General features: G+C 37.9%; 1 protein-coding gene across 3 annotated transcripts in view; it reads right to left on the reverse strand.

Moving 5' to 3' along the window:
- GABRB1 (gamma-aminobutyric acid (GABA) A receptor, beta 1) overlaps nucleotides 1–22,504 on the reverse strand; it is a 398,062-nt gene that overhangs the window by 46,217 nt on the left and 329,341 nt on the right. The gene's annotated exons all lie outside the window — the stretch shown is intronic.

Genomic DNA, 22,504 nt, shown 5'->3' on the forward strand with positions numbered 1-22,504 from the left:
AATCTTGGACTTCCCAGAGATCAGAGCTGTAAACTAAATAAACCTCTTTTCTGTATAAATTAAAAAAAAAAAAAAAAAGAATAGTAAGATCATGAACAAGTAAAATAGAAACCAAGGCACTTATCTAACTAACTTAAATGCAATACTACTTTAACCTTACTGCAATAATAGTGTTACTCTTGTCCTGAAACCCCAGATTTGATAGTTTGGATAATAATCTCATTTACCTAATTTAATTTCTAAAACCACCTTATATCCTCAATGTGGGAAACTATTCAGAATATCTCCAAGGTATTTCTGGTCTGAAGAGTCATGTGCATCCTGATTTTATTGGTTATGAACCCACCCTTGAGTGGTTACTGAGTTTTGCTTTGCTTTATTTAAATTCACCTTCTTTCCTTTTTTTTTTTTTTTTTTAAATTTTGGTGTGGGGGTCACTTTTCACTGAGAAATTCTGATGATGAGAAATAGTGATTTGTCATTAAAGCACAGTTTTGGAAAATCCATTAAAATATTAAAAAATCATCAACATGCCAAAATCGGTGATGACAAAATGTTTATGTTTATGGTATGTTGTTAAGAGAAAACAAATACAATAAAAATGTATGTGTATGTGTACATATAACCAAGATTATATACGGAAATAGTTAATAGTGATTATCTATGAATGAAAATATTATGGATGATTTTTTTCTTTCAAAAATTTTACTTGGTGAATATGTAATCATTTAAAAAAATAAAACCCCAGTACGTTATTTTTGTGTTCTAGAAACTGCCTGTTTGGGAAAAGTAAACATCAGTCTGTGAAAGTTATCTAACTTTCCTGTAGAGGGCACTCAAGACCTTCCAAATTCATAGCAGAGCCGTGATACTGTGAAGATTTTATTCCTTTAGTTATAGGAGTTTTAGATTTTCATGATGATTTTAGTTTTGAATCACTGATTCTCACAAGGTTTTATTTTAAAATTCATTTATGTTAAGTGACGCTAGAACAATTATGATTACTAGACCTTGTCACATATTCAGATCTTTAGCTAGAAATATATCTGAATATATGCAACTCTAATTGATTACTAAAGTAACCATAAAAAATGACCTGCTCGGTATATTTAATGTGTAAGTTATAATACTTTCACCAGCATTTTGAGAAGGAGTATGCTAGCTCATGTTCATGCTATTTTAGCTATGCATATTAATGAACAAAAATCTATGTGCCATAAATGATATGAACCCATTCTTCACATCTGTTATGATTTTACAACTGAAAGCAATAAGATGCATTGAATTAAAAATTACTAATATATCAGATCAGAATTTAATTTTCATTTTTATTTGCTTATTTACCTAGTCCCTGATTTTTTTTTTTTTTTTAGGTGTAATCTATCATTTTAGTCTCATATCCCTTATTCACTCACTCTCAGATGATACTTATTGAGACCTGCTACCCAATTCAGTTTTTAAATTGGATACCTTTCTCATCTGTGGATGCAAAGTTGTGGTCCCTGACCTGAATTTTCACAGAGGTGTTGCACACATCCTACAATAATCATAGTCTACCAAGCTCTTGTATCTATAGAAAATAGTGGATTTTCTTTCCTAAAAAAATAGCTTTTCTCTGGCAATTCTCAGCTGTCTTCAAATATCGCATGGTTTTTGGATCCTCTCTAGGGTCAGGTTGGACAGCCTTAGCAACTAGGAGGTCATGTGCTTTTGAGATTCACAAACTGTTATGCTTTCTTGTATAATTTCTTGGTTTTTGAAATCCATGTAAATAGAATGTTGTAGAGCTGACAGTTCACAATTGTTTGTATCTATAGCTTATCTGCACTCATTCCCAAGTGCTAGATTGGTGTCACAGAGGTTATTGTAGTAGGCATGTTGGACACATTAATGTCTGTGTTTTAAAAATTGCATTGTGTCTGGGCATGAAGGAAAAGAACTGATTCGATTATTATTGGTTTTGCTAGAATTGATTTTTTACTCCATGTAATTTGGCAGTTACATTGATGAAATATGTGGCTAGCTGCCAATATTATTTATGTTGAAGGCTTTATTTCTGACGTCCATGAAATAGAAAGGCCTGCAAATATGAATTTGTTTTTAGAGCTGCCTGGGATGGAACAGTTTGGGAATAGCAGTTAGGAAAGGGCAATGCTCTGTAATTATTGCTCAATCTCAGGCTTGGGAAGAAAAGCAGTGATGATACTTTTCACTTTTTCAGATGGGAAAAATGAAAGTACAGACTTCCATGACCTGATTGGGAAGGCTGAATGCTTGCAAGCTTCTATCTGTGGAAATGGGGCCAATAATGTGTGCTACCTGACTCACAGGAAAGATAAAAAAGGTTATTTCGCAAAGTGACAGAGTGCGTCTTAGAAGCAATCCATCATCAAAATGCTTAGAAGAATGCTTCCAAGTACACAGGCATCACATGTTGCATCAGGATGGGTCTATAACAGTGGTTCTCAACCTCAGGTGATTTTGAGAGGGACTGCCAGGGACATTTGGCGATGTCTATTTTTGGTTGTGAAAGGAGTGCTACTGGTATTTAGTAGGTAGAAGACTGGGATGCTGCTAAACTTCCTACAAAGAATAGTACAGTGGCCTAGAAAAAAGAATTATTCCACCTAACATGTCAGTACTGCTGATATTGAAAAACCCTGGCCTATAGCTATGGGATGCTGTGTTCAGTAGAATGGTTCATGTTAAAACTATTTGTATTGGTGATGTAATATGTGGTGCATAATTATACCTAGATCCTATTCTATTAGGGTAGAACATTTAGGAAGGGAAGATGCAGAATCGTTTTGTAATTCAATCACAATAGAATTTCTTCACTATAATCCAAGCACCTCATCCCTACCCCTAGCCTAGACAGTAAAAATGTGGTCATACACTACTTGTAGGCGAGAGGATACAGGGGAAATTCGCACCTGACAATCTTCATAAGTTTTTGCAAATTCTTTGCTCTTTGGTTTAGAAACTGTTGGCCGGAAAGTAAGAAGCTTGTTTACGTATACAAACTTCCTAAATAATTCTCTTCACCCATAAGTTCCCCAACACATACACTAGTTAAAGGCACTTCAGGGCAGTGAAGAGGGGTAAGACAAATAGATAGGAAATAAAAAGTCTGATGTGAATTTAGGAAGGCCTGTGTCTGTCTCTGCCCCTTCAAGCTGGGTTCTGGGGTAGGAGTATGAGGTTAGACAACCTCTTCCAAGTTCTGAGACATGAGTAGAAGCAGGCCTTGTAGGGAAGGCTGTTCATTCCACTATTTGGGAGAATGGGCAGGATGCTCTGTTAAGGCTGTGGAGTGTCAGAGATAATTTTGTCTGAGTTTCCTGAGTTTATTAAAATAAGGGAGGCTTTCTGAGGAATCCTGATTGTGAACATGCATGGGGAGAGAACCAGTGTTCCTGAAAGAGATCTCAGAGTCATCCCATTGGAAGATGCAGCATGGATGGTTCCAGGTAGGGATCAGACAAAGACCAGTTAAGTCTTGAGCACATCACTACTGCAGAGAGTTGAGTGGGAGCCGAGTTGACCACCCATAAAATGCCCAGTCACCAGTGGAGTGAGGACCTGATCCTGCTTCTGCTGAGCCCCAGACAGAAGTTACAGTTGAAGTTAGAGACTGGCCCAGGACTCAGGAGACTTTGCATGATAGGTGGAAACCTTCTTCATTAGCCCCCAAGGGTGAGGCTTTTGTAGGCACCTCCAGAGCTTAGAATAGACTTCAGGGGTAGGTGTGGCACAAAGGGAAGACAGTGCAAAAGGACTAGGGCACGTTTCTCTGCTCTCCTGGTGGCAATTACCCCTGTGCTATCTAAGTCCTCTATCAACACCACAGGAAAGAACAGGAGGAAAGATCCTGGTGTCACTGTATTTACAATCTGAAGGGTCTGAAAAATTGCTGAATCAGAGGAAGTATATAGCCATTATCAGATTGAACCATAGAGTCTAAAATAAAATCATAAAAACCAAAGAATGCATTTTCATACATCTTATTTTGTAGACTTTGAAATTCTTACCTATTTATCTTTATATATAAAAAAATGTACAGAGATTATGAAGTCCAGTGCCTCATTCCCAATCTTCATTGAATAACTAATGTGCCTATATAAGCAAAAACCATAATAGAATTATATCAAGAAGATGTACAGTTAAATCCCAATGAAACAATATAACTAGGACTTTAATAGGATGCTGAGAAGTACTCTTTTTCTTCAAAGAATTTCCATTTTATCGTTTCAGTTATATAGATGGATGATCAATTTTCAGAAGTTCGTGTTAGTAAAACATGGATTTTTAAACAAAATTGTACTAGAAAAATTCTTTGTCATCCACATAGTGCTAATTAAAGGACTCTGAGCATGAAGGTGGGGCTTATCCCTTATCTAGATTGCTTTTGGACTAGCCAATTCTGGCTACTGGTTTTCATTTCAAAAGGAAGATGTTGGCTAAGTTTCTTTTCTACAGCTTAGAGCAGTCAGTGCTCCTGGGAATTCTCTGATAAATTTCATATAAATATTTATCACTGAAAGTCCACTGTGTGGCTACTTCTTCCCTGTTGAAGATTACCTTTTACTAAATTTATTACTTGGCTGACAACTGTTTGTTGATACTTGGTTATATGCTACACACAATAAACCTTTAATTCTGAGGCAAGTAAAATGCATTATAATAAGCAATTCCAGAGAAACTATTATATTAAGAAGACATGCAGCAAATTATAATTCTGCTGCAGAATAAAACCTATCAATAAATACTAGTGATTAAATAACACCCTATATCAAAAGCATCCATGTTCCCTTGTGATCTTAATTATAGCTGCCATTGATTTAGTGTCTTTAATGGGTCAGGTATGGAACTGGGCCTTTTACGTACATGACCATATCATTCAATCCTTACAGCAACTGTTAGGAAAGAAATTATTATCTCCATTCTAGTCATTAGGGAACTGAGGCTTAGGAATTTTAAACGACATGGTCACAAGCCTTGTTAGGGCAGTATTAGTCTGTTTCCAAAATCTTTCTTCCTCACTCCACTGCCTAGTTTCATACTAATTATTTCATACTACTAATTCACACTTTTAGTTTCAGACTATAGAAAAAAATTACCCTATACCATATTAGGTTGAATCATATGAAAGTGCTGATATATTTGACCCTTCCTGGACATAAAAGAGCAATCTCACATGGTTAAACCATACCACAGTACAGGATGTTTAGCTACAATACAGTACAGAGATGGTTTTCAATTTACAATGAGTTTGTGTCCCAATAAATCAATCATACATTGAAAATATCACAGTAAAAATGCATTTAATACACCTAACCTACCAAACAGCATAGCTTAGTTTAGCCTACTTTAAATGTGTTCAAAAATCTTACACTAGCTCAGAGTTGGGCCAACTCATTTAACAAAAAGCCTATTTTTTAATAAAGTGCTGAATAACCTAGGTAATTTACTGAATACTGAACTGAAAGTGAAAAACTGAATGGCTATACTGGTATTCAAAATATGGTTTCTACTAAACGAATATCCCTTTTGCACTACTGTAAAGTCAAAAAATTGTATATGTCAAACTATCACCAATCAGGGACCATCTGTGGTATACTATGTTCAGCTATAGTATAGTATAGCTGTATAGTAGAGTATGGTACAGTATAGTATAGTATACTCAGTAAAATCCTATGTACTACAGTATGTTCAGTATTAGGCTCAGCTCAGTCAAGATTAGGTACTATGGGAATTGGCAGAATAGTTTTAATCTATTGACCTATCCACATTTCACATTGCATTGTTAATCTGTTATCTTGAATATAATGAGGGATTTGAAAAGAAATACATAAGTCATTTTGAATCCATCACACCAGAAAAAGCAGTTCTGGTGTGATGGAGAGAAAAAGATGTTGAGTCAGAAATTGGAGTCTGGTATCAGCTCTGCCACTTGCCATTTCTAACCCCTGAGCCTCAGCTACCTCCTCTGTGAAATTAAATCAATTATACTTCCTTGACAGAGCTGTGAGGATTAAATAATTTAATAAAAAAAAACTCCAGCTGGGTGCGGTGGATCACGCCTGTAATCCCAGCACTTTGGGGAGCCGATGCGGGTGGATCACCTGAGGTCAGGAGTTTGAGACCAGCATGGCCAACATGGTGAAACCCTGTCTCTACTAAAAATACAAAAAATTAGCTGGGCGTGGTGGCACACGCCTGTAATCCCAGCTACTCAGGAGGCTGAGGCTGGAGAATCACTTGAATCCGGGAGGTGGAGGTTGCAGTGAGCCGATGCTGCGCCACTGCACTCCAGCCTGGGCAACAGGAGCGAAACGCTGTCTCAAACCAAAAACAAAAACAAAAAACACGACTCCAAACACATTTATTGCATATCTACTATGTTCAGGCACTGTAATGAACTTTTGGTATAAACAAATCAATGAACTCTCTACCCTTTTTTTTATACTGAAATAATTCATTGCTAAGAGGGAGATGGAGAAATAAATGCAATATGATGTGAAAAGTATTAAAATAAAGGGCTATGCAAAATGTTATAGGAAGACTGAGGAGAAAAGAAACATTCATCTACTTAAGAGCAAAATCTCAAGATTACAAAGCTCATCTGTCTTGTTTGTACTCTAATAAATCCTTACTATTAATAAATATTGGTTGAATAAATACATGGCTCACTGGGGTTGAGGAAGAAGGCTGGAAGTAGAACTTTACTGTCACTGCCTCTTCCATTTCCTTCCATTTCCTTTCATTGCCCAAATCCTGTCAGTCTAGCTTGTGCCTCTACTCCTCCTAAGAACCTCTTCCTACTGAGATCATCTATGGCTTCTTAACCGCCAAATCCTCTGGGGCCTTTTTGGCCTTTATCTCCCAGGATCTCTTATTTGTGTTTGTTGTTGCTGATCACATTCTCTCAGAAACGCTCACCTCCTTTTACTGTTTTTGAAATAAAGTTTCTGGGTTCTCTCCTTATCTTTCTCTGATAGTTTCCTATCCTTTTCTTGGGGTTTTCAATAAAACCCAAAACTCATACATTTTAGTCTTCTTGGATAGTATTTCCACTCTTGGTTTTAATGACTGATGATGATTCCTAAGTTTTAGTTCCAGGACAGAATTTCTGCTTTGAGATTCAAACTTAACATGTTCAACAATCTACCTGTTATCTCCAAATGAAAATTCCTTTGGCACATAAAAAATACAAATGTTCAGAATGGAAGACATCATCTTCTCCTCCAAACATTCTGTGCCTCTTCTGGTACCCTCCTGCTCCCAGTTCATTGAACTATCATCTGCCTAATCACCCTTGGGAGTCATCCTTGATTCTTTCTTCTTCTGCACATACTGCGGAAATATTATCAATATTTGGTTTTCCTCTTCTTCCTAGACACATAGAGGATAATGGGAGATCCTTTGCAATTAGGCAGATTATGTGACTCATTCTGGTCAGTAGGTTGTAACCAAAAGTAACAAGTGTTATTTCAGACCAGAGCCCAGATCTGAATCTCCATGCTGTTTTCCCTTGTAATGACTCAAGAAGCTCTCTTTGCCAGATGGTGCTGCTATAAGATGATAGAATCTCCATCACCTGGATCATTGAGTGAGTCTATGGAGCAGAACACATCTCCTCACCAACACATGATAGACATTTAGTGTAAACAGGACTGAAACTTTTATTGTGATAAGTCATTAAAGTTTGGGTATGTGTTTGTGACTGCAACATGACCTAACTCTCCCACTGATACACTGACCTCATCTAACACATTAAATCATCTTTCAAATTTCCTTGTTTTCTGTCTCTATTACTTCATTTTTATTCATGATTGTTTTCCTGGATTGCTTCCACAACTTCCTAACTGAATTCACTAACTACTTAAATTTTGATCCTTTCAAATCTGTCTTCTACACATCTATTAGAATGTTTAATTTAAAATACAAATGTGATGATGTCACTCCCAGCTTGAAATCTTTTAATGATCCTTCTTTACCTAGCACAGTAATTTTTAAACTTTGTTCTCTGGAACAGTTCGTTGATGTGCTGGAAAAAAAAATCCCTAAAAGACTAATAATGCCCCCAGGTTCCAGAGGATTATGCAATAGTGCACTCCATTGTGGAGATCTACAAATGCACATCACTTAAATATTAAAATATCCATGTAGTAAAAATTAGTATGACTTGCTTTAAATTTTTATTTCCCCAATTTTTTGGATCCTTAATCATTTTTGGAAGAATGCTTCTTTTTTTTTTTTGAGACGGAGTCTTGCTCTGTCGCCCGGGCTGGAGTGCAGTGGCCAGATCTCAGCTCACTGCAAGCTCTGCCTCCCGAGTTTACACCATTCTCCTGCCTCAGCCTCCCGAGTAGCTGGGACTACAGGCGCCCGCTACCTCACCCAGCTAGTTTTTTGTATTTTTTAGTAGAGATGGGGTTTCACCATGTTAGCCAGGATGGTCTCGATCTCCTGACCTCATGATCCGCCCGTCTCGGCCTCCCAAAGTGCTGGGATTACAGGCTTGAGCCACCGCGCCCGGCCGGAAGAATGCTTCTTAGTATTGGACATCAGAATAGTGTCTAAGCTCTTTACCTGGACTACAAAGCCCTTTGTGATCACCCTCTGTCTATCCATCCCTTTGGCTTCTTTTCTTACCATGATCTACTTAACAATTTATGTTTCAACACATTAAATGTGTACAGATCTTGCAGACACTGTGTGGGGAAAAAAATCTTGCCTTCACCAGTGCTATTTACTCCAACTGGAGTGCCATGACACCAACCCTGTGCCAGTCACTCTTATTACTCTTAGTCAATGTTATTTAGGGTTCAGATGATGTTTGCTGCAGGAGGCTATGACTCAAGGGCTAAAATTCACGCTCAATACTGTGTGCTGTCTTGACATCTGGTGAAATCAGGAGGACTTCAAATGGTCTAACTGCAAGTTCCCCTTGCTACTCTACTCCTTTGGATAAGGTCTCCTAAATAAATAATTCTCTTCGTCATGGGCTCAAGAACAGTTTTCTCTTATCCCTGAGTAGTGGGCTTCGGTTTCCTGTCAGATTGCAGAATTATTTATTTGTCATTTTTTTAGTTTTCTGAGGCAAAATCTCTCTCTGCTCCCCAGGCTGGAGTGCCATGGTACAATCACGACTCACTGCAGCCTCAACTACCTGGGCTTAAGTGATTGTCTCACCGTAGCCTCCTGAGTAGCTGGGACCACAGGTGCACACCACCATGCCAAGCTATTTTTTATTATTATTATTTGTAGAGACCAGGTTTCACCATGTTGCTCAGGTTGGCCTGTAGAATTATGTGAACAATTCAATCACATACGCCTTGCAGGAACCAGAGAGCCCTACATCCTCTTGATATACAAAGCTTTTGATTGTTCACTCATTTTCTGGGTGCAACTCTCAAGGGATATGCATGGTATATGGTGTCTTTCCTTCACTCCCGATCCTGAGCTGTGAGTATTTGTGATTAATAAACTGCTGATCTCTCTGTCCACTGTCAGGTTGTTCAGCCATCCCAATAACCTTAGGGCAGAAATACTCTTCTCACATGCAGAATGACCAAGAGGCAATAAAAACAGAGATCTTCCTAGAAAACCTTACCTCACAGCTCTCCTTGTTCATCCTGAGCTGGTAAGCACTCTATATGCATCTTCCCTTGCACTTGCCACATTTTATGTGTCTATCTCTATATTATATTGTAAAATTCTTGATGTCAGAGCCCCGGCCTTACCTTCCCACATAGTTGCCACAATGCTATTTGTGAGTCTGACAATAACATTAAATAATGTATATTCTTGAGTGCATTTAGAAATCACAGTTCAAGACTCCACAAAGTTGGTGTTGTCCTTATTCTAGAGATGAAAAATTGAACCTTAATCAAGCAGTTTTCTTTAAGACCACACAACACGTTAAGAAGCAGAACTGGATCTTGAACCCCGGTCTGGGTCTCACATATAAAGATATACAGATATATAAAGGTATGCAGACGTACTGCTCTTCTGAGTCCTTGAGGCTGGGATATGCCAAATTAGTTGGTGATATGACAGTGAAACTCATGTTTTGTCCTCAAAACTGGAACAAAAGAGGAGCTAAGTACTTTACATTCGGGAGAGAACTGATGACACATCTTTCCCTGAGTACACTTAGGGGTAGCAGACACTATCATTTCAACCACCGTTCTCACCCAAACTCAAATGTTCATTGCAGCACTATTCACAATAGCAATGACATAGAATCAACCCAAATGCCCATCAATGATAGACTGGATAAAGAAAATGTGGTACATATACACCATGGAATACTATGCAGCCACAAAATGGAAGGAGATCATGTCCTTTGCAGCGACACGGATGAAGCCAGAAGCCTTATCCTCAGCAAACTAACACAGGAACAGAAAACCAAACACCACATGTTCTTACTTACAAGTGGGAGCTGAACAATGAGAACACATGGACACAGGGAGGGGAACAACACACACTGGAGCCTGCCAGGATGGGGGCGGGGTGAGGGAGAGCGTCAGGAAGAATAGCTAAAAGAAGCTGGGCTTAATACCTGGGTGATGGGTTGATCTGTGCAGCAAACCATCCTGGCATATATTTACCTGTGTAAAAACCCTGCACATCCTGAACATGTACCCCAGAACTTAAAATAAAAGTTGAAGAAAAAAATAAAGTGATAGCCTGAATTGCTTCACACAGAGTGGCAATTGGAAGAAGTTTTGTCTACTCATTAGGTGGATAGCTGAGACCTCATTTCCGCCCACTAATGATCCACTTGTAAGCAGCATGGCGGTGTCCTTGGGATGTCAAGTCCAAGAATTTAGAGCAACTACTTACCGTAAGCCCTGAAAAGATAAGCACCTGGTTGGTCAATATTATCTGTCTCTCATGTTCAGATGTTTACTCACATTGAGCATAGAATATACCTGCATATCATTTGATAGCACAGAATATACCTGCATATCAAATGGTGCTCATAGCAATTACACAGAAACCCAATGGCCGGAAGTATTGTAAAGTTTTTTTCGTCATAAACCTTAACTTCAACTAATTTAAACTTAATTGATCATTATTCTGAGTGTTGCCTAAAGCCTCCCACGACTTTTTTTTTTTTTTTTTTTTTTGAGATGGAGTCTCGCCCTGTCGCCTAGGCTGGAATACAGTGGTGTGATCTCAGTTCACTGTGACTTCCGCTTTCCAGGCTCAAGTGATTCTTCTACCTCAGCCTCTTGAATAGCCGGAACTACAGGTGCCCGCCACCATGCCTGGCTAATTTTTGTATTTTTAGTAGAGACGGTGTTTCACCATGTTGGCCAGGTTGGTCTCGAACTCCTGACCTTGTGATCCACTTGGCCTCCCGAAGTGCTGGGATTATGGGCATGAGCCAGACTTAAACTAAAGGTGCCTTACTAAGATGCAGAAAGATTTTTTTTTTGAACCAAATTATAAACAGCCATTTTTGCGAATCTTCATGAGAAAAAATTATTTGTGAGTGTGTGTGTGTTTGTGTGTGTCTCTTTTTCTTTCTTACAGTATAGGAAATCAGGTTTGGGACAGTTCTTTAGGAAATTGAAGAGAAGCATCTTTATATGTTTATATTTAAATTTGATTTATCACTCTGTTTCTTTGAGTTTGTCTACAAAATACAGTAAAAAAGGAAGACATGTTACAAAGACAAAAATCATAAAATAGCTACCCTTTTTTGCATGTTCATTGTCAGTAACTATTCTTGAAATTATGAAAAGTAAGCATTTTTTTCTACTGCCATTTTATGAATGGTGATGTCTTACTTGTGTATTCATCATATTTTCATGGTACCAATTATTACCAACTTAGAAGGGGGCAAGATTAAGTCTGAAGAGGTTCTGAGTAAGGAAAATGTATCAGAATTGCAAGGAAATTTGGAAATTAACTTCCTTGGTTTGCCAAGTGAAAACTAAGGCCCAAAGAGATTAAAAAGCTTGGCTGAGTTCATACAATTAAGTTGAGCAATAACAAGTGTGAAATTAGAAAAAAGGATTAGATGAAGTTATGGATAGATTTGCCCATTGGCTTAATAACTGTTGTCACAAACTGCTACTGGTTTAATTCTAAGGAATATAAGTTTTATGGAGGAAATTACCTATTTTGTAGAAATGAGAGTGTGTGTGTGTCTGTGTGTATGTAAATAGAAAGAAAAGAGAAGTGAAGAGGTAATTATTGCAACAGGAGACTAGATACAAGGAGAATAATTTCATGACTAAAAAGTCCAACTGTTCATTTTACTGAAAGGGAAGTCTGAAGCTCAGGACTGTGATTTGCTCAAGATCACACAACTCGTCAGCGGCAGAACAGGATTAAAAACCTCGTCCCCAGTCCTATCCTCTGTCCACTAAGCTAAGTTCCTATATTTGTTGTTTGTTAGTATTAGGAACAAATTTAATATTCCTTAAGAGTTAGTAAATTTTGTTTTAATACAAAGAGCAGCTTAAATTTTTTTTTTTTTTAAATTGAGGCGGAGTCTCTCTCTGTCACCCAGGCTAGAGTACAGTGGCGTGATCTCGGCTCACTGCAACCTCTGCCTCCTGGGTTCAAGCAATTCTCCTGCCTCAGCATCCCAAGTAGCTGGGATTGCAGATGGCTGCCACCATGCCCAGCTAGTTTTTGTATGTTTAGTAGAGATGGAGTTTCACCATGTTGGCCAGGCTGATCTCAAACTCCTGACCTCAAGTGATCTACCTGCCTTGGTCTCCCAAAATGTTGTGATTACAGGCGTGAGCCACCATGCCCAGCCAAGAGCAACTTTTTATGAAAGTTTCAATAGTGTATGACCACTAACATTATTTAAGTCTAAATTATTTAATTTTAAATAATGTTAGTGGTCATACACTACTGAGACTATTAACGTTCATAAAAACCTAGGCTAAGGGTCTTAAGCAATGTGTGGTGAGAAAATCAGGTTAAAGTATGAGTGAAAGAACAACACTGACTATCAGAATCCATGGTGCTGGGAGCTTGGGCCTGGCTCCCTGTAAGATTTCTGGGAATAATCAGAATTGTCTTAGAGCAAGATTTCTTAGTGTTATCACCATTATATTTTGTGCTGGATAATTATTTGCCTGGGGGAGCTATCCTGTGCATGGTATGATGTTGAGCAGTATCCCTGGCCTTTACCCACTCGATGCCAGTAGCACCTCCCCTCCCCTGTTGTGACAAACGCAAATGTCTCCAGATATTGCCAAATGTCACCAGGTGGTGGTGGGAAGGGATTGCTGCAGTTAAAAAACCACAGGCTTAAACTGATAGGCCTGAGCCCATGGGTGCTGGGGAGTAGATAATACCAACTAAGGACCTGGCCGGGAGACTTGAGGAAGTAGGCATGGTAGTTCTTGACATCCTTCAATCTGAGGATATCTATATGTTGATTCATACTTAGGCTGCATATACACATAAGCAGGGGTGGAGATTCCAATTATGGGAAATGTCTTTGGATATCTTCAAACAAGGGCTTCATGTCTCTGGATGGTAGTAGAGATATAATACTGGGCTTGGAGTTCCCACTCCCAGAGGTTTCTGCTGCCTATAGCCATGGGTAACAACGTGATTCATCTTTAGGGTCCTAGTTATGGAAAGTCCCTTACTGTTGTGATAGATACTTAGGCAGATATTGGCTGCCCTCTACTTCCTTTTCCTTTGTTTCATGTGAGCTAGAATGTGGATATAATCCGTCAGCTTTTACTGCAAGGACAAGGGCAACTGGTTGGGGCATGGCACAGCCAAAACTGGCTGGGGTCTCTGTACATCCTTTTGGAGCAGAGTCATTTACTTACCTAGGTTCTGTTCTACAAGAGAAGAACAAGTGCGTCATTCCTGCTAGTGAATTGTGGGGTTTATTTGTTCTAGCAATCTGATCTGTGTCCTACCTAATATACAGGGCAATGTGATAAGATGAACACTGGGGAGATAAAGGTTGGAGACTGGCTAGAAAGTACAAAGAGCTGTCACACAGGACAGCAAAGGAGTTCTAGGGAAAGCAAAACATTTACTTGATTAGACTTTTCTGCATTTGTTATTTGTTGGTTCCTTTTGGGTAGAAGATCAATTACCAGCATTTTCCTTTTTGGGGTAGTTGAAGATCTCTACAAGCAGATAAAAGAAGTGCAGTGAAGTCATCTCTTTTCTGTCAGGTTGAGAGGACTGATTCCTTAGAGCCGCCTTTGGAAGTTAGAGTAAACTTTGACTTTAGCTATAAATTACTTATTGAATTTCTATTTTCTGCCAATGGTGATGTGAGATTGAAAGAGATACTAGACACGGTAGCTTTCTAAAGTTGCTTACAGTCTAATCAGGGACTTCTAAGCTATTAGGAGACACATGCCATAAAGTAGTATATGATAAATTAATCAGTGAGAGTAAGATCTCTAGAGAAAGTAGTGCTTGGAATGAGCTGTGAGTGGTGGATATAATAATGGTAATGCCTACTAATTATTTAGCACATGACATGTGCCAGCAGGGTTCAGATAAGCAGAGAGGAGGATAAAGGCCATTTCAGGCAGGTAATAGTGAGGTGTGGAAGGAGGGAAGTCAGAATGCATATGGTGGGTATGTCCAGGTACGGCAGAAGCTACACTTTGTGTAGCTTTGGAATTGGGAGATGTCATACAACTTTGGTACCCTAGGTTATAATCCATTTACACAAACTAATGTGCCACACACAATGTCACAAAATCTCAGAAAAAAATTTAATAGTCTAAAAAGTAATATAAATTAAAATTTAATAGTACATGACATCAGGTAAGTTGTGAAGCTTAAGTCACAGTTTTAATTCTTCTATGACAGTGAAAACCTTGCAACTTTTCATCATAATGGAAACTAAACTTGGAGAAAAATTCTGAATGTCATCTCATGAAAAAGTCTACCTCTGCCACATGATATTATTCTTCAGTTACTGAACAAGGCAAGAAGAAAATATTTTTGGAAAGGGGGGTAATGTTGAGATTGTTTTTTTATTTTCTCATCTTACACGATTCCCCTAATACTAGTTCTCTCTGTAGCAGTGGATAAAATAGGAGACTCAGTTTGGAGCCAGATTGTGGATCTCAAATGGTTGAATTTATCCTATGGACAATGAGTAGCAATTGAGGCTTTTAAAAATCAGTGGGTAGCATAATGAGAATGTCTTTACAGAGATATGTATCTGGCTGCAGTGCTTAGAATAGGTAGGTGGAGAACAAAACTGGAGGAAGAGATGCTGGCTAAGAACTGTGTTTGGAATAATTCATGTTTATGTTGTAATTTGAGGGGCGTTAGGAGACACTCTGCTACCTGAGTGAGAGACAATACATTTTCTGGCAGAGATTAGCTTGTGGGGACTCACCTGCATGCACACTGAAGAGATCTGCGTCTTGGGAAAATGGTTCAATGTACAGACAAATTTGGACAAGAAAGGAAGTCAGACATATTCCAGATGGCACAATGGCTTTATGAGCCCTGGAACTGTTCAAAATGGGAACCAATGGTGAGCCTATGGGTAGTATGAGGGTGTTGGGGTGAAGAATGCTAAAATTAAATTTTCCTATGACATACTTTTACCTACTGTGTCAATCAGTGTCCCAGCAGGAAACAGATGGCACACTCAATGTGAATAAATTGAAGAATTCATCACAGGGCTATTTACAACCCTCAGGACTGGGCTAAGAGAAAGCCACAAGGTAAGAACTGGACCACAAAGCATCCTGAGGCAGGCAACAGCCAGGGAACCAGTCACCACCACCTCTGGGCCTGAACAGTTAAGGGAGAGAGCAGATTAGCTGTGCTCAGAATCCAGAGAGTGTAGCTCAGGAGAAGGCCCTCAGGTAGGAGCTGTGGTCTTGGTAGAGGGATGGAGTCAACTATGGCGATGAGTGAAACACTGGAATAAATACCTTGATCTCACTTTCCTCTTATTCTTTAATCTCCTGCTCATGCCTTTCATTGGTAAAATCAGCCAGAAGACAGAGAGCAAACAAGCCCACGACTGTAATCCAAATAGGTCCCCCTCCCAGGACACAAAGCAGGCAGAGAAGGGAGGCGAGAGAAGGAATATAGCGGGGCGGAGCAAGGAAGATATCTGACATGATTCTTCCTGGTGTTGCTAATCTCTGGGTGGGAAGAAACAATCCTCACCCCAATTCCTCTCCAATGGGTCTTCTTTTAAAATGAAAATTATCCTGAAAAAGGTTGAATTAAACTAATTCAAACTAAGTGGTAATCAACTAATAAATGAATGAGTGATAGATTAAAGGGTAGGAGGATATTGAAAGAACAAACAAAAAAGTGAAACAGACTATCATTTGGAATTTTGCCTGGGGATCACCGTATCTAAATTGTTGAAGCTTCTGTCTGTGTCTTTTATTGTAGCAGTCATGCAAGTTGAGCTGAGGGTTAGAGAGAAATTGTATTTTGTTTTTTATTCTGGGTCAGGGGAACCTCCATATGGGGACCAGAGAGGTGGAAGGATGTACAGGAACTGAGGATACGTTTTCAGAGTGCAGTCAGCTAGGTGCTCACTGCTTTCCTCTCTTTGTCCTATTCGTTTAGTTTCCCTGTTATACCAAGAACATATTCTGTGGTACAAATCAGCATCCTGATATTATTTTAGAATTTCTTGTTGCCATGGTGTATGTTGATTATTTAATTTTTTCCCTATTTCTATTTTAGTTTGTTCTGCTTCATTCTTTAGGATTCTTATTTTTCCTTGTCTGTACTTTCTATCTCAAATTCTTTTTTCTATTCCATTTTAAGGGGAAAACAAATTTTAAGCAGTCTTTAAAAGAATTTTATGCACATCTTCTAAGTATTGCTTTTAACTTGGATTTTCTTGTTTTAGCTTTTATCTTTCATTCCTTCAACTTTCATGTTTCCAGGTTTTTATCTCTCTGGTTCTAGCCCTTTATGTTTTTTATTTATGCTGGTTTTATCTTTAATCTTTTATCTTTCTTTCATGTTTAAATTTTTTTAATTTCACTGGTTTTAGTTTTTCTTTTCTTTTTTCTATTCTTTAGGTTTTATCTTTGTTGAATCTTCCACTTTCAGTACGAAATTTTGCTTTATTTCTTATCTTTTCCTTTTCTTTTTATTCTCAACTTTTTTCTTTCATTTGCCTCAACTCCCTTCTCTGTCTTTATCATTTTAATAGCTTTCTCACTCTTCCTCCTCTTGTTCTCCTTCCCTTTCTTTTACCCCAACTTCTTCTATTTTGTCTTCTTTTTTTCTTTGTTTTGTAATTTGCTTTTGTGCTACAAAAACGCAAGAAGCTTTGCAACATGAGGAAAACCCATAAAGTAAATTGGACAACTTGGAGGCCTTTGTCCTTCCATTTTTTAATTATCCCCCTAAAGGCCTCTCAGTTAACTGAGAGATAATCTCTCTAAAATCTTCACTCTGGAAATCTAAAAAAATCCAAGGCAATGCCAGTCCCTTCTAGTGTCCTCTCTGTTCATCTAAGTCCTAAATGTAAGGCTGCTATTATACTGTATCTCTGATGCATGCAGTTTTTATTGTGTGCATTTAGACCGTTTCTATCTCCAGCGATCAGATAAATGTGTTATTACATGAGAAGTAGATTGGTTTCTTTCCTCCCTTGATCTTAGGACTGTTGTTGAGATCCCCAGATCATAAAAGAATATTCTGTGTTCTAATTAAGTGTTCTGGGAAGCTAGGGATGATTAACTCTAATGTCTTCCCCTGCCCCTGTCCAGGTGAACACTGTTTCTCTTTTATGATCTTCTGTTTATTTATCCTGTACATCCCAGAGTGGTATTAATCACCTCTTGTGCTCTAAGTACAATGACTGCCAGGTGGTCTGATGGAGCTTAACTTGGAATCATTAAGAAAGGAGCAGGATTGCTTCCTTATTAGCCCTTTTTGTTTTCTCAAGATGAATTTATTAACCTAAATACAAAAGTATCCTCTAGTCTATTCATAGCAAACTTTACTTTAAAATGGACAGAACCTGTAATGCATTCTGTTTCTATTCTCTAATGGTAACCAGGTGACCAGATCATAGATTATTTTATAATAAGCCTCTTTTTGGTTACTGGTATTCTAAATATGACCTAGGAAAGTGGTCATGCCTCCCTCTTTTCAACCCGAGGATAGTTGTTTCGGGATCCTGCAATCAGAGTGGGATGAGAAAACCCAAAAGTAAGAGAGACTGATTTTCTGGCCTGAGATGTGCCTTTTCCTCCCCCATCACCGGCACACACAAAGTTTGGCTAATCTCTAATTTTAAGTCATGGTCCATGGTATATGGTATGTGGCATGGTAGTCTAGAAGATGGGCTCTGAAGGAAGACAGGGTTAAAATTCCAACTCAGTAGTTTGTGTCATTATGGAAAAGTTACTTCAACTATATTTGCCTCAATTTCTTTATCTCTAAAGTGAGTATAATAAATTTCTTAAGGTGTAAAGTGCTTACCACTCTACCTGGCACATTGTAATCTCTCAATAAATGTAAACTAATACTTTTTAAGACTCAATTCAGAGGTCTTCATCTCCATGAAATATTCCACAACTGAGCACCTTGGACACACACACACACACACACACACACACACACACACGCTTAGACACATATTCTCATTTATCAGTCTGGTGCTTCAGATACCTTTTTTTTGTGTGTAGCATCTTGCACATATCTCTTCATGGCATGTTCACAATGTACTAGCAGTATCTGTTTACATATATTCATTTCTTGCTATTTGATGAGCATCTTGAGGTTAGGAATTGCATCTTATTCACCTTTGTATTCTCAAAATCTATCATAATAGCTGGTACGCAGCATGTGCTTAATAAATATTTAATTAAAAACAGTGATGAACAGTTGATGTCTGAAGACTTTTTAAGTATCTATGTCTTACGTAACTTAAAGAAAAGATTCTTTCTTTTACTTCCTAAGCAACAGATGGACAATAACTTAAACCTCTATAGGCACCCTAGTCTGTCCTCTGAGTGCGTAGATGAATCGGGCTTCTATGTGCCACAGTCATAACCAGGTTAATGGATCACTATACGAAAGAAAAAAGAAGTCTCCTAGAACCACATAAAATTTATGATTGGTTACAAACTACTCAAACCTTTGAAAAATGCTTGAATTTTATAATTTGATGTGAGAATCACATCAATAGCCAAGAAATGTGGGCAAATTCCGAGATACTATCATTACAGATTTAAATTTTATGGCTGAGGTCACTCCACTTATTCCATTTTTCTCCCTTGCTGTCACTCTACTCACTCTCCCTCATCCATAGCCAAATTTCTGGAGTTATCCATAGCTCCTTTGGCCGTTTCCTCATTACCCATTTACCTTATTCCACTCTGACTTCTAGTTCCATCAATCCCAAACAGTTTGTACTACTATGGCTCTGACCCTCATTTTGCTATATTCAGTTTTTGCTTCTCATTTTATTTGACAAATCAGCAGCATTTGACCTGATTATCCTTGCCATCCTTCTTGAAACTTTCCTCCAGTGGCTTCTCTGACATTTTCTCCTGATCATCCTGCTATTTATCTGGAAGCTCCTTGTCATAATTCTTTGTAGACTTATGTTCTTCTCTCAAGGTTGGGTTCTCTCAAGGTCTTCCTCTCTTGCCATTCATTTTATATTTTCTCACTAGGCAAATTATCCATGTCATTGGCTTTAACAACTCTCTCTACCTTGATAACTGCCAAATGTACATGTCCAGCCTAGATTTCTCCTCTGAACTCCAGGTTCATGGCCTTACTGCCCACTTAACAACTCCAGTTGATGACTTAAAGCCACCTCAAGTTCAGTATCTTCAGCATGACTTCTTGCTTTCCCCATCAAAACCTATCATCAACAAAGTTGCACCAGTCAGAAACTTGGGAGTAATCTTTGATGTCTTCATCCTTTTCTCCAGTATCTAATTTGTCATTTCCTATTTTAACACTGGAATTTCTCTTAAATCAGTCCAGTATTTTTTTCCATCACTACTGCCATCACCATTTTTATCATATTTGGCAGATGCTACTGAACTGTCTAGTCACTTCCACTCCGTACTTCTCCAAACCGTTTACTACAGTGGCAGCCAGGTGACAGATTTCAAAGTGCACATCTGTTCACATTACCTCCTGCCTAAGTTCCCTCAGTGGTTTCTCATTTTGCTTTGTCTCTTCTACAACCCTAACTTCTGCAGGTTCCCCTCACTCTGACTTTAGCTACCCTGGCTTCAGCTTTACTTTCTTAAATACCCATCTTCCTCTTGCCATAAAGCTTTTGCATATGTTGTCATTTCTGCCTAAATCCAGAATACTTTTTATCCTTTTCCTTTTGGCTTATTTACTATTAGTCCATGAGATATTTTGTTGGCATGCTTTCATTAAGTCCCCAGAAGAAATTTTTTGTTTTCATGGCCAGGAGCATCATTGCAGTTTCCTTGACCTCCTTTTTTAGTTGTTTGTTTTAATCTTATAGACACAGAGAACCATGCAATGAACCATTATTTTTTTCTTGTCACTAGCATTTGAAGAGTCTTTATTATATGGTGGTTACCTGGAGTCAAATTAACTAGGTTTAAATTCTGGCTGCAGTATCCAGTGGCAGTTTGATCTTTATCAAGTTACGCAAAATTTCTGTGTTTTCAATTTCTCATTTATGTAATAGAAATATTAATAGTATTTATCCTCATTGGGTTGTTGTGAGAGGTAAATAGATTAACATGCATAAGGCATTTAGAATGTGTGTGATGTATAGTAAGTGTTCAGTAAAAATTGGGATTATTATTATTTCTGACCACAACTTGAATTGCCAGATTGAGTCATGTGAAAGTGACTTATGGGTCTTAATTATGTGGATTCTTGACTCAATGCTCCACTTTACTTTATATATAATAACACGTATAGTAATTGAAGAGTAGTTTTGAGTATCCAAATTCAGATTCTAAAGAAATACAGTAGACTCCTCATTGTAATAATAGAGATTTATTATTGTTAAAATAGGTTTTTTTAGATTATTGCTAAAAATAGATTTATTATTGTTAAAATAGAGGTTAAAATAGTAGAGATGTTATTTGTAGGACTAACTCTAAAGACATTATGATTTGCTCCATAGAACTGTATAATCAAATGTATAGCAGAAAATACCTTTGGAACAAGGTTTTATCTGCACTTTTACTCCAACAGATACAACACTGAACACCATAATTAGAACTCAGGATTAGAACCATGTTGTATTATCAACACAGGCAGCTTTTCATACTTGTTGTAGGAAATTGGCTATTTCCCTACACGTGAAAGGAGGTTGGATTCCATTTTTATTTTCTAACACCAAAATTGAGAAAAAGAAAAACAACAACTCTGAGTTGCAGCACTCTTGTAATCAATTGTTTAAAAAAATAGGCAAAAAATACAGCTATTTCTTAGGTTTCCAGTCCTAAAATTATTTCCTACTCTCTGTATTCTTCGAATTTTCTGGAAAAAAAATCTTCCTTATCTCATATCACAGATGTCTCCGTAGCTACAGACTCCACCGGCAGAATAATAAATGGATTCTTGAGATTGTGCTGGGTCTGTTTATTTTTTTTAGAGCTTTCCTGCAGAGAGTAGAAATAGCCAGTGCCTTTGTTGTACATCTTGTAAATATATTTGGCCATATTAGGTGATCCTCCCCCTTCTCATGTTGGTTAATGTAACAGGCTCCCAGAGTGAAACAAAATAGAAATTCATTTTTACTTCAAGTCTGATGCAGAAAGCACACAGGCAGAAACACAGATCACTTTTTTGCTTAGAAAAGAAATCACCATCTGCTTTGTATAGGGATTAATATTCAGGCACCATCTCATTGAGGTGTTTCATGTTAGAGTCTTTTGACCACAAATTACCCTGTTTTTCTTTAAATGGAATATGTAGGTTTGGCTATTAACAGAGAGGCAGAATGAAAACAAAGGCAGGTTTTTGTCTGAAATTTTTAATACAGTGAAATTGGACTTTACAGCTAGCCTTACAGAGAATGGTGTTAAAAACAAAGTAAACAGTAAAGGATTGAAAATCTTGGTATAATCCCCAGAATTCTCTTATGGGTTTAACTCAGCTTCACTATTTATGAATTTGTATAACAATGGTGCCGTGATTTTACAGAATGCTTTCAGAGCAATTTCCTTACTTTTGGTCACTTGTTTTTTCAGCTCAAAAAGTACTCTCTAAGATTATTAGGCATGTTGGGAAGCTGATTTAACTTTCAGGTCAATCAAGGGCCATTTAGATTAAATGAACTAATGTATGTACAAGCACTTTGAAAAGTACAAAGTTCTCTACAAATGCAAGATGATTTCACTGCTATTAAATAAATGATAGAAGAGTTAAGGCAGCTTTTCTAAACACTGAACAACAAATCTCTGGATGAAAAAGTGACAAATGTAGATTCTGGATATTAGCCCTTTGTCAGATGAGTAGATTGCAAAAATTTTCTCCCATTCTGTAGGTCGCCTGTTCACTCTGATGGTAGTTTCTT

The sequence above is a fragment of the Colobus angolensis genome, unplaced genomic scaffold (assembly GCF_000951035.1).
Source record: "Colobus angolensis palliatus isolate OR3802 unplaced genomic scaffold, Cang.pa_1.0 Scaffold71, whole genome shotgun sequence".
Classification (NCBI taxonomy): domain Eukaryota; kingdom Metazoa; phylum Chordata; class Mammalia; order Primates; family Cercopithecidae; genus Colobus; species Colobus angolensis.